This window comes from Schistocerca serialis, chromosome 3, assembly GCF_023864345.2.
Source record: "Schistocerca serialis cubense isolate TAMUIC-IGC-003099 chromosome 3, iqSchSeri2.2, whole genome shotgun sequence".
Taxonomy (NCBI): domain Eukaryota; kingdom Metazoa; phylum Arthropoda; class Insecta; order Orthoptera; family Acrididae; genus Schistocerca; species Schistocerca serialis.
In genome coordinates this window covers 781562610-781572043 of record NC_064640.1, presented here as the reverse complement: position 1 = coordinate 781572043, position 9434 = coordinate 781562610, and positions in this window count along the sequence as shown.

The following is a 9434-nucleotide window of genomic DNA, read 5'->3' as shown; positions in this document are numbered from 1 at the left end:
ACGTGTTGCGGAAATGACCTCTGTGCGGTTAATTGTTTGCTCTTCCGCAGATAGTGAGTGCTGAAATTCTATAGCAAATTCTATATTTTCATCCTTTAACATTAAATAAGAATTCTGAAAATCAATGACTGCGTCGTGTTGTACCAGAAAATTCGTACCTAAAATTATGTCTGTTGTCAATAAAGGAACAATCCAAAAATTAGAGTGGAAAGTATGACCTCCAATACAAAATGATAAATGCGTCTGTAATTTAACGTCTACTCCTTTACTCGGTACTGCTCCTTTCACTTTTGTTTTGCCTAAAGGTAATGTCGGATAAATATTCTCTTTGTTGCACTCGTTGAAAGTTTCTTCATTTATTACAGATATAGGTGAGCCGGAATCAATTACTGCTGAGAATTTCGATGAACCAATCTTAATTTCGATAACAGGATGTGAAATAGATTTCTGAATAACTGGTCTTTCCTGCAAGAGAGTGTCTCTGATATCGTCAAAAGTAATTACATTTTCGTGAACAACATTTTGCGTGTCAAAGGTAGTGCTTGTGTTATTGGAAGATGCGTTCTGTACAGTATCTAGTCAGATTCTATCTGACGTGTTATTGTTATTAGGAGGATTCTGTGGCATTTCGACTATTCGAACTGTTCTATTACCTCTTCCAGACGTGTTACGCTCTGGATGGTACCTACTGTCGGGTTCATTCATGAGAATAGGTTCTTGTGTAAAATTTTGCTGTTGGTATGTCCGTCTGTTGTTAGATGTACGCTGAAAATTGTTCTCATTATTTTTACGTCTGTCGTAATAGTCATTCCTATACGGTGTATTGCGATAGGAATTGAAATACTGCCTTCTTTGTACGTAGTTGTTTCCTTGCTGACGTACGTTACTATTTGTTGTATCAGGGACTATACGTGCTCGCGGCGGAACATTAAAGCCTGGTTGACCTTGTGCATTACATTGTTGGTTATGTATGCTAACCGGCTGGTTTTGATGTTGTTGTTGTGAAACACCTCTATTGTTACTAAAGTGTGGTTCCTGTTGCTGAAAATTTTGACGATATTGATAATTAAAATTTTGGCTGTTATTAGAATTTTGGTAGTTGCCGTTCCTAAAGCGTCTGTTATCTTTCCTATTGAAATTACGTGTCTGATCATAATTGCTGTACTTTTGTTGACCTTGGTTATTATAAGAAAAGTTTTTGTTTACAAAAGAATAATCAGATTGCTGTACTTCCAAGAGCTGTAAAAGATCTCTGAACGCTGAAATATTTTCTTTTTGCTGACCTGTTAGAAGTGACACTCGTAATGACCGTGGTAATTTGGAAATGCATAATCGTATAAGTGCGGATTCACTGTACGGCTCACTTAGGTACTGGTTTTGTTGGACCATATGCTCAAAAAATTGCGTCACACTGGGAAAATTTGAGTTCTCGTAATTCGGCAAACTAATTAACTGATCTTTAATTCCGCGCTGTGTCGTCTTCCACCAGTACGCTGACAGAAAAGCATTCTGAAACTCTTCTATTGAATAGCATTGCCTCGCGATCGGTCTCATACGAGTTGCCGGTTCGCCTTCCAAAAAACTGCAAATAAATTCAAGTTTATGTGTTACAGGCCAAGTCGGTGGAAGAGCAAAGCTAAATTGTTGAATCCAATCCACTGGGTGAATCTGCGTTCTATCGTTTTTGAAAACCTTAAACTTTCTCACTGACAGAAAATGTTTGTAGTCGAAATTATCATCTCTGTGTGATGGAACAGGTTCAGGATCGTAAGAGAATCTATTGAACTGTGGTTGATCGGAATCTAAGTCCCGTACTCTCTGTAGATTACCCAAATTATACGCACTGCCTGAGTCTGACACATGTTCATAAAGTGGCGTCTGTTGTGGCAAGTTATTAACTGAAATGTTTTTCATCTCTGTTACTTCTTGTTGTAAATTTGATAACTTCCTACGTAACGTGTTGTTAGATGAATCGATCTCATTAATTGTCTGCTGTAAATTTTGAAATTCAGGTGTTTGGATAAATGAAACCGGTGCATTATCGTCTGATTTATTATCATTACTACTTTCAATAGCATCAATACGACTGGCTAATTCATCATATTTTTCAGTCAGTATTTTTGCCTGATCATCGGTTTTAGAATCGGACGCATTAATCTGTTTTTGCAACTTACCCGTAGTTTCGCTCAGTTTTTTAACATCAGCTTTGATGACATCGCAATCCTGTGTTAGATCTAATTGTTCGAATCTGTCTGTCACTGTTTGAATATTTACTGTGTGTGTATCTGTTTTTGATTTAAGATCAGAAATTTCATCCCGTAATTCCGCGTTCAACTGTTCTATGACATTAATTTTGTCGGACACTGTAGTAATATTATTGTCTACATACGTCTTCGCTTTCGCGAACATTTTACGTTTGTCTTCTTGTCTCTGTGCTGTGATTGTTTCCATTACTTGTCGTTTCACTTTGTTTTGATCCTGAATAAATTTACGGAAACGCGTATCACTGTTTTGTATGTGAAGATTAAAGCGTTCGTCAATCTGAGTGTTCTGCTGTTCGAATTTCGCGTCTATCTTTGCGTCCACTGTGCGCGAAAGTTCTACCGTCATTGCTTTAAACTCGTCCCGTAATTGTGTAGCTTTTTCAGAGCATTGTTTAGCGACTCCGCTAATTTCGTCTCTGAGTGTTTCTGTTGCGGCTATTTGCATTTCCGTTAATTCTTGCGCAACAGACTTAATTTCTTCGCTATTTTTTCGTGAACAAGCCTCAATTTCCACGCGCAGCTGTTCCTTAGTGTCATGACATTGCGCGGCAACGGCTCTAATTTGTTCACTAAGCTGTCTGGAATTGTCGTCTAATTTTTCATTTAAGTATTGTTTGAGATTTTCATTATCTTGTTTGTTCTGTTCCCTAAGTTGTTTAAAATCTTCACTCTGTTGTCTGACCTGTTCACTAAGTTTGTCTTGTTTTTCATTCTGTTGTTTGTTATCTTCCCTAAGTTGTTTGATATCTACACCAAGATCGTTCTTAAACTGTAGCATTATTGTCATAAATTGATCCAAACTTAAAGTAGCTGTTGCATTCTCAGTACTCTGTGATGGAGTACATGCAATTGTCCCGCTTTGTGTGACCATTTGGTCATTCTGCAACTTACAAAAAGGATTATCAGTCGGATGTACACTGTCAGACATTATTTCGGAATTAAATGGATCCGTCATACTCTCACTACACTGACCATTTTCATTCGAAAAATTTGTCTGTACATTACTTGGATTTTCTAAATTGGGTGTGTTAAACTCGGCAGCGCTCATAACTATAGAGCGTCCCGCGTCATCAATTGTCGTCAAATTAACAGACGAGACAATTGAGTTCGTTTGTTCATCATTAAGGTAAAAGTCATCATTAGTGGTTGGAATGCACTGATTGTTAGTGAACGCAGGATTGTCATCATTATACTGCGTGTCACAATTACTATCGGTCACGCTGTTTAAGTCGGTAGTTTCATTCAAAATACCTCGCGATACACTATTCACAGTCTTTCGCGGCATTTTTGCTATAGTCACAATTTTTCACAAAATAAATAAGCACAATGCAAAAGCAATACACAAATACAACAGAGCAACGAATTGCCGTTGACCTGTAGAAAGAAAGTCACAAGTTAATAAAAGCGTAGCGCCAAATCCTAATTATATCTAAGCAAATAAGAGCAGATATCTGACTGTCGCTCAAAAGATTCTCAACGAAATACGATCCTGGACTGGGTGTCGCCAAGTGTAACCTCCCCACAAAATTTTTACAAGACAGAAATATTATTTAGGAATGCCAATGGACATTGCGCTAAGTGTAACCTCTCCACTGAAATTTTAAAGACAGAAATAATAAATGAATAGGAGCCAAACGTAACCTCCCTAGCAATTAAATTTAATGACAATAAAAGTGAGAATCGCAATCTGACTCAAGTATAAGTTCTTCACAAAAAATTAAGGTCCATTTAGTGATAAGAAAATCTCAGTGATAATAATGATTCAATTAAACCGAAATATCGGTCTTTGGCCCTGTGCAAAAAATCAAAATTAAAATTCTTACCTCATTACAACACCTAATCAAATTTCTGCTCTTGTTGTTGCGCACCGCTTGGAGGAACTGCATTGCAAATAATAATATTCCCCTTTTTTTTTGTAATCTAATTGAAAACTGAAACTTTTGTTTAAGGGAAGTGGAACGAAATAGTTACTTCAATTAAATGAAAATTTTATGTAAAATTGCTTTTGAAATCAAAGTTATTATTGGGGGCACTTGTTGAAAATTAGTTACAATAGTTAAACTTTACATTATCCGATGATTATCTTAATTAACAGTATACCTCATTCAGCATCTTGACCAGTGTTGTCGCCAGACCACATCACGCAATCCCACTGGACTGCTACCACTGACCGACCGCTCTGCATGACGACTACTAGCGTACTGCACGCGACGACTACTGACAGAGTACTGCTCTCAACTAGACAGAGCTACAGACTCGCAACGACTGACTGACAGACTGAGAACCGCTCGCAACACTCGCGCGGTCAAGCGCATACTCTCTGGTCACAGATGCTACAATGCCTCGCCATCGCTGCTATGTTACATACGTGTTTCAATGTACATGTATCCGGAAATGTATCACTGCTACGATAGATGTCGCTGACAAATGAAAGTTCCTCCAGTTCCTCTGACTACATGCCGTGTGTTCTTTTTGCGTTGCAGGCTGTGTTACTGATGCAGCATATTGTAAGCAGCAGAGTGGTCTGGTATTCATGTCAGGAACAAGTTGAGATGATGTTTGTGTATGGCCAAGTAGATGGAAACGGTCACGAGGCAGCACAGCTTACCAAAATAAATACCCTCACATGTACCAACTACATCACACAACATTTCGAGTCCTTTTTGGGCGTTTGTGTTATCATGGGTCCCTTCAGATATGCGAACGTGCAGGTAGGTGGCAGATCGTGCGTACACCAGATTTGGAGGACCAGATTCTATAGAATGTTGAGACGAACCCTAGCACAAGCTCGTCAAGTGACCTGCCAACACGGTGCAATACAAAGTACGGTTATGTGTATCCTGCATGACAGCCACTACTATCCCTCTGGCCTTGAATCCCACGGAGGCCACTTTCAACATCTGTTATGATATGGATGCAATGCAACTCTGTACCGTGTTCCAGGACACACACCATCCATTTCCAGACACATGTTCACAGGATCTGTTTTTCTCCATTTCCTGTCAGGAACCCATCCCTAAAGGTTGTCAGTTTTGTTAATATTCACCCTGTATACAATTTGAGAAGCGAGTTGCACTATTCCACATCGTGTGTTTGTGCGTGCGAACATTCCATTCTTATCAGTTATAGGACAAGTTTGTATCACGTTACTAATCCGGTTTCAGGTTGCACAGTTATGCTCCTTGCTTCCTCCACTCCCTGTCCTCAGGGAACCACCGGGAACTAATCAAGGCCACCCAGGGGAATCACGAAGGCGATTGCACTACTTATATTCGAGGTTATGTGACAAAAGTGGCGGGAGCCCTTTCTTCCCCTCCTCGATCCGCGCTTCCATCTTTTATAAATACAGGGTGGCGCACGAAATGTGTTACCAACTGTTTCTTTCACAATTTACGACACACATTAGATATCACGCTGGGATCTCTACAGCAGTACCAGCAGAGCTTGGTAAAACAAATGAGTTACGAAATGACGTGTAATTCAAGATACCGCCGCTAGGAGACTAGTAAGCAGCAATTGCTGACAATTGAAGATTGGCGACACAGCAACGATCGGCAATTGTGTTACTTTTTCATGAAACGAAAAGCCTTGTTGTGACTCAGAGGCGTTTTCGACAACAGTTAACACGATGGGTCCCTTGCAAGAAGACCATCCACAGGTTGTACGATAAATTTGTACGGGAAGGAACAGTATTGTAAGCGAAGCGACCCCGGCCTAAGCTTGTTTGTTCGCCGGAGAATAATGAAGCTGTACGAGTTGCTGTACAGAGAAGTCCCAGGAAATCGCGTAGAAAGGCAGCAGTGCAACTGGGAATAACCAGATGCTCCGTTCAACGAATTCTTAAAAGTGACCTCCATATGTACCCATACAAGATGATCTGTGCATAGAAGCTCACTGAAGAACACAAGCAGCAGAGACTACTGTTTGCTCAGTGGGCGGAGGATAGGGAAGAAACTCTCAACAAAGTTTGGTTTTCAGACGAGGCGCATTTTCATTTAGACGGTGTGGTTAACAAACAAAATGTACGCTTTTGGACCACTGAAAGCCCACAAGTGCCTCATGAACGACAACATTATGCTCCGAGGATTACAGCGTGTCCAGTCACGAACTTATTGGACCCTTTTTCTTTGAAGAAACTGTGAACAGCGAGCGGTATTTGAGCATGCTTCGCAACAACACGCAGTGGTTCATGCAAGATGGAGCAAGGCCACATACTGCAAACACTGTGTTGGAGTTTTTACACGAGCATTTCGACATGCGGATCATTTCACTCAGGTTTCCAGGTCGCTTCAATGACGGACAAAATTGGCCCCCCAATAGTCCAGACCTCAATCCATGTGACGTTTTTCTTTAGGGGTACCTAAAGGAAAAAAATTTCCCGAAACGTCCACGTGATTTTATAGAGCTCCGAAGACTTGTTCTTCAAGCTTGCAGTGAAATTACGGAAGACATGTGCCGTAGGGTACTCACTAACTTCAGTGTTCGTTTGAAGGAAGTTAGGAAACGAAATGGTGGACATATTGAGCATGTGCTGAGTTAGAACAAATCTCCATGGACGGCTTTTCATTGTAGTATATGTTCCTTTCAGATTGTATTGACAATAAAGTTTATATTCAAAAACAAAATGGTAACACATTTCGTGCGCCACCCTGTAGCTCAACTGTGCATGGGCCTCTTCACTCGAAGTCTGAGCAACATGGGGATAAGATGTGTTTATTTGTTAATAAGAATATTTCGTGACACCAGCACAGACTACACCCAGAAATATATGTAAGTGCTATAATTTTTATGTATATTTCCATATTTTTCATAGCTTCCCCAATTTTACATGTTTTCCACAATTTTCCCTGTTTTATAGTTGGATGCACTCCGGAGCATAGGGAGAGCTTGTAAGCGTTTCCAGAATGAGATTTTCACACTGCAGCGTAGTGTGCGCTGATATGAAACTTCCTGGCAGATTAAAACCGTGTGCCCGACCGAGACTCGAACTCGGGACCTTTGCCTTTCGCGGGCAAGTGTTCTACCAACTGAGCTACCGAAGCACGACTCACGCCCGGTACTCACAGCTTTACTTCTGCCAGTATCTCGTCTCCTACCTTCCAAACTTTACAGAAGCTCTCCTGCGAACCTTGCAGAACTAGCACTCCTGAAAGAAAGGATATTGCGGAGACATGGCTTAGCCACAGCCTGGGGGATGTCTCCGCAATATCCTTTCTTTCAGGAGTGCTAGTTCTGCAAGGTTCGCAGGAGAGCTTCTGTAAAGTTTGGAAGGTAGCAGACGAGATACTGGCAGAAGTAAAGCTGTGAGTACCGGGCGTGAGTCGTGCTTCGGTAGCTCAGTTGGTAGAGCACTTGCCCGCGAAAGGCAAAGGTCCCGAGTTCGAGTCTCGGTCGGGCACACAGTTTTAATCTGCCAGGAAGTTTCTTGTAAGCGTTGTCTATACGTTTGTAACAAATTATGTCTATTTGTTAATAACAATTTAGCACTACATGGTACCAGCAGAGACCTCACCTAGGCAGATACGTAAGTACTTTCAGTTTTATGTATTTTTCGTACTTTCCTCAGTTTTACGTATTTTTTCACAAATTTTCGTACTTTTATCAGGTTTTCCACGCCTTTACTTATTTTGTCCAATTACACAAGACTGTTACCGACGTCGCCTTGAGATCATGACGTTCTCAGGCAATCGCAGTGCCCTAAGTGCCTGAATTTGTTATCACAGACATTGAGGCACACCTCCCCAACTCTTCTTTTAAACCTGGGACACTCTGGAGCTGGGTATTGTACGGATAGGCCGAGACTCTTTGTTAATAACAAATTACGTCGCTTGAGGTCTGTTTGTTTAATATTTAGAGGCACCAGCAGAGGCATGACCCAGACAGATATATAACTACCCACAATTTCATGTAGTTTCCACAATTCTACGCATTGTGCCCAATTACGAGAGTTACGTGTCAACATTGCATCACATCGTGTCACGATGTCACGTCATGACGTCGCATCACAGTCTGTCGTCGCGTCGCATTGCGTCGACGTCGTACTGCTCTGAGCATAGTGTCGATTTATGTATCGTTGATATGCCTTAGCTCGATTACTAGTGTGTGACTTCATAGTGTCAGAAACGAGCACGTTGGTATAAATAGTGACGTCATGTCGACGTCGTCATAGAGAATTCAATAAGTACTACCGATTTCTAACCAAAAATATTGTATAAGATTTTGTGGACTGGCAAGACAACCAATCCACGAGGACGGGAGGCCGAAAGGCACGCGTTTAAGCTCAAATGGCTCTGAGCACTATGGGACTTAACATCTATGGTCATCAGTCCCCTAGAACTTAGAACTACTTAAACCTAACTAACCTAAGGACAGCACACAACACCCAGCCATCACGAGGCAGAGAAAATCCCTGACCCCGCCGGGAATCGAACCCGGGAACCCGGGCGTGGGAAGCGAGAACGCTACCGCACGACCACGCGTTTAAGCTCACGCAGGCTGGCGTGAGGTCTGGAACAGGTAAGGGAATTTATAGTAGCAAAGAACATAAGTAACTACTGGAATACTTAACTTTAATTCATAATTGGTGAACATCGGTCTGACGGTACATGTATCACAAGATAAATAGCAAATGATAATGGCGCCTTGCTAGGTCGTAGCAAATGACGTAGCTGAAGGCTATGCTAACTATCCTCTCGGCAAATGAGAGCGTAATTTGTCAGTGAACCATCGCTAGCAAAGTCGGCTGTACAACTGGGGCGAGTGCTAGGAAGTCTCTCTAGACCTGCCGTGTGGCGGCGCTCGGTCTGCAATCACTGATAGTGGCGACACGCGGGACCGACGTATACTACCGGACCGCGGCCGATTTAAAGGCTACCACCTAGCAAGTGTGGTGTCTGGCGGTGAGACCACATAAGAAATACCACCCTACATTATTATGTGACGTCATAGTAAAATTCTGGTGCCTACAACCAAAGATAATGTATTGGCAGCACACTACTAAAGAGAGGCGAGCATTATCTCCGACAGACTTAGCGAAAATCGTGTCGCCTGCTGAAGAGTAAATTACACTTCAGACTCCGACGTGTGGGTGTAAGCGCGAAACCCTATGATCGCGGACACAGTGCCCAGCAAAAGCCGAGAAAGTTGCGGTTAGTCCGTAACATCGCTGTT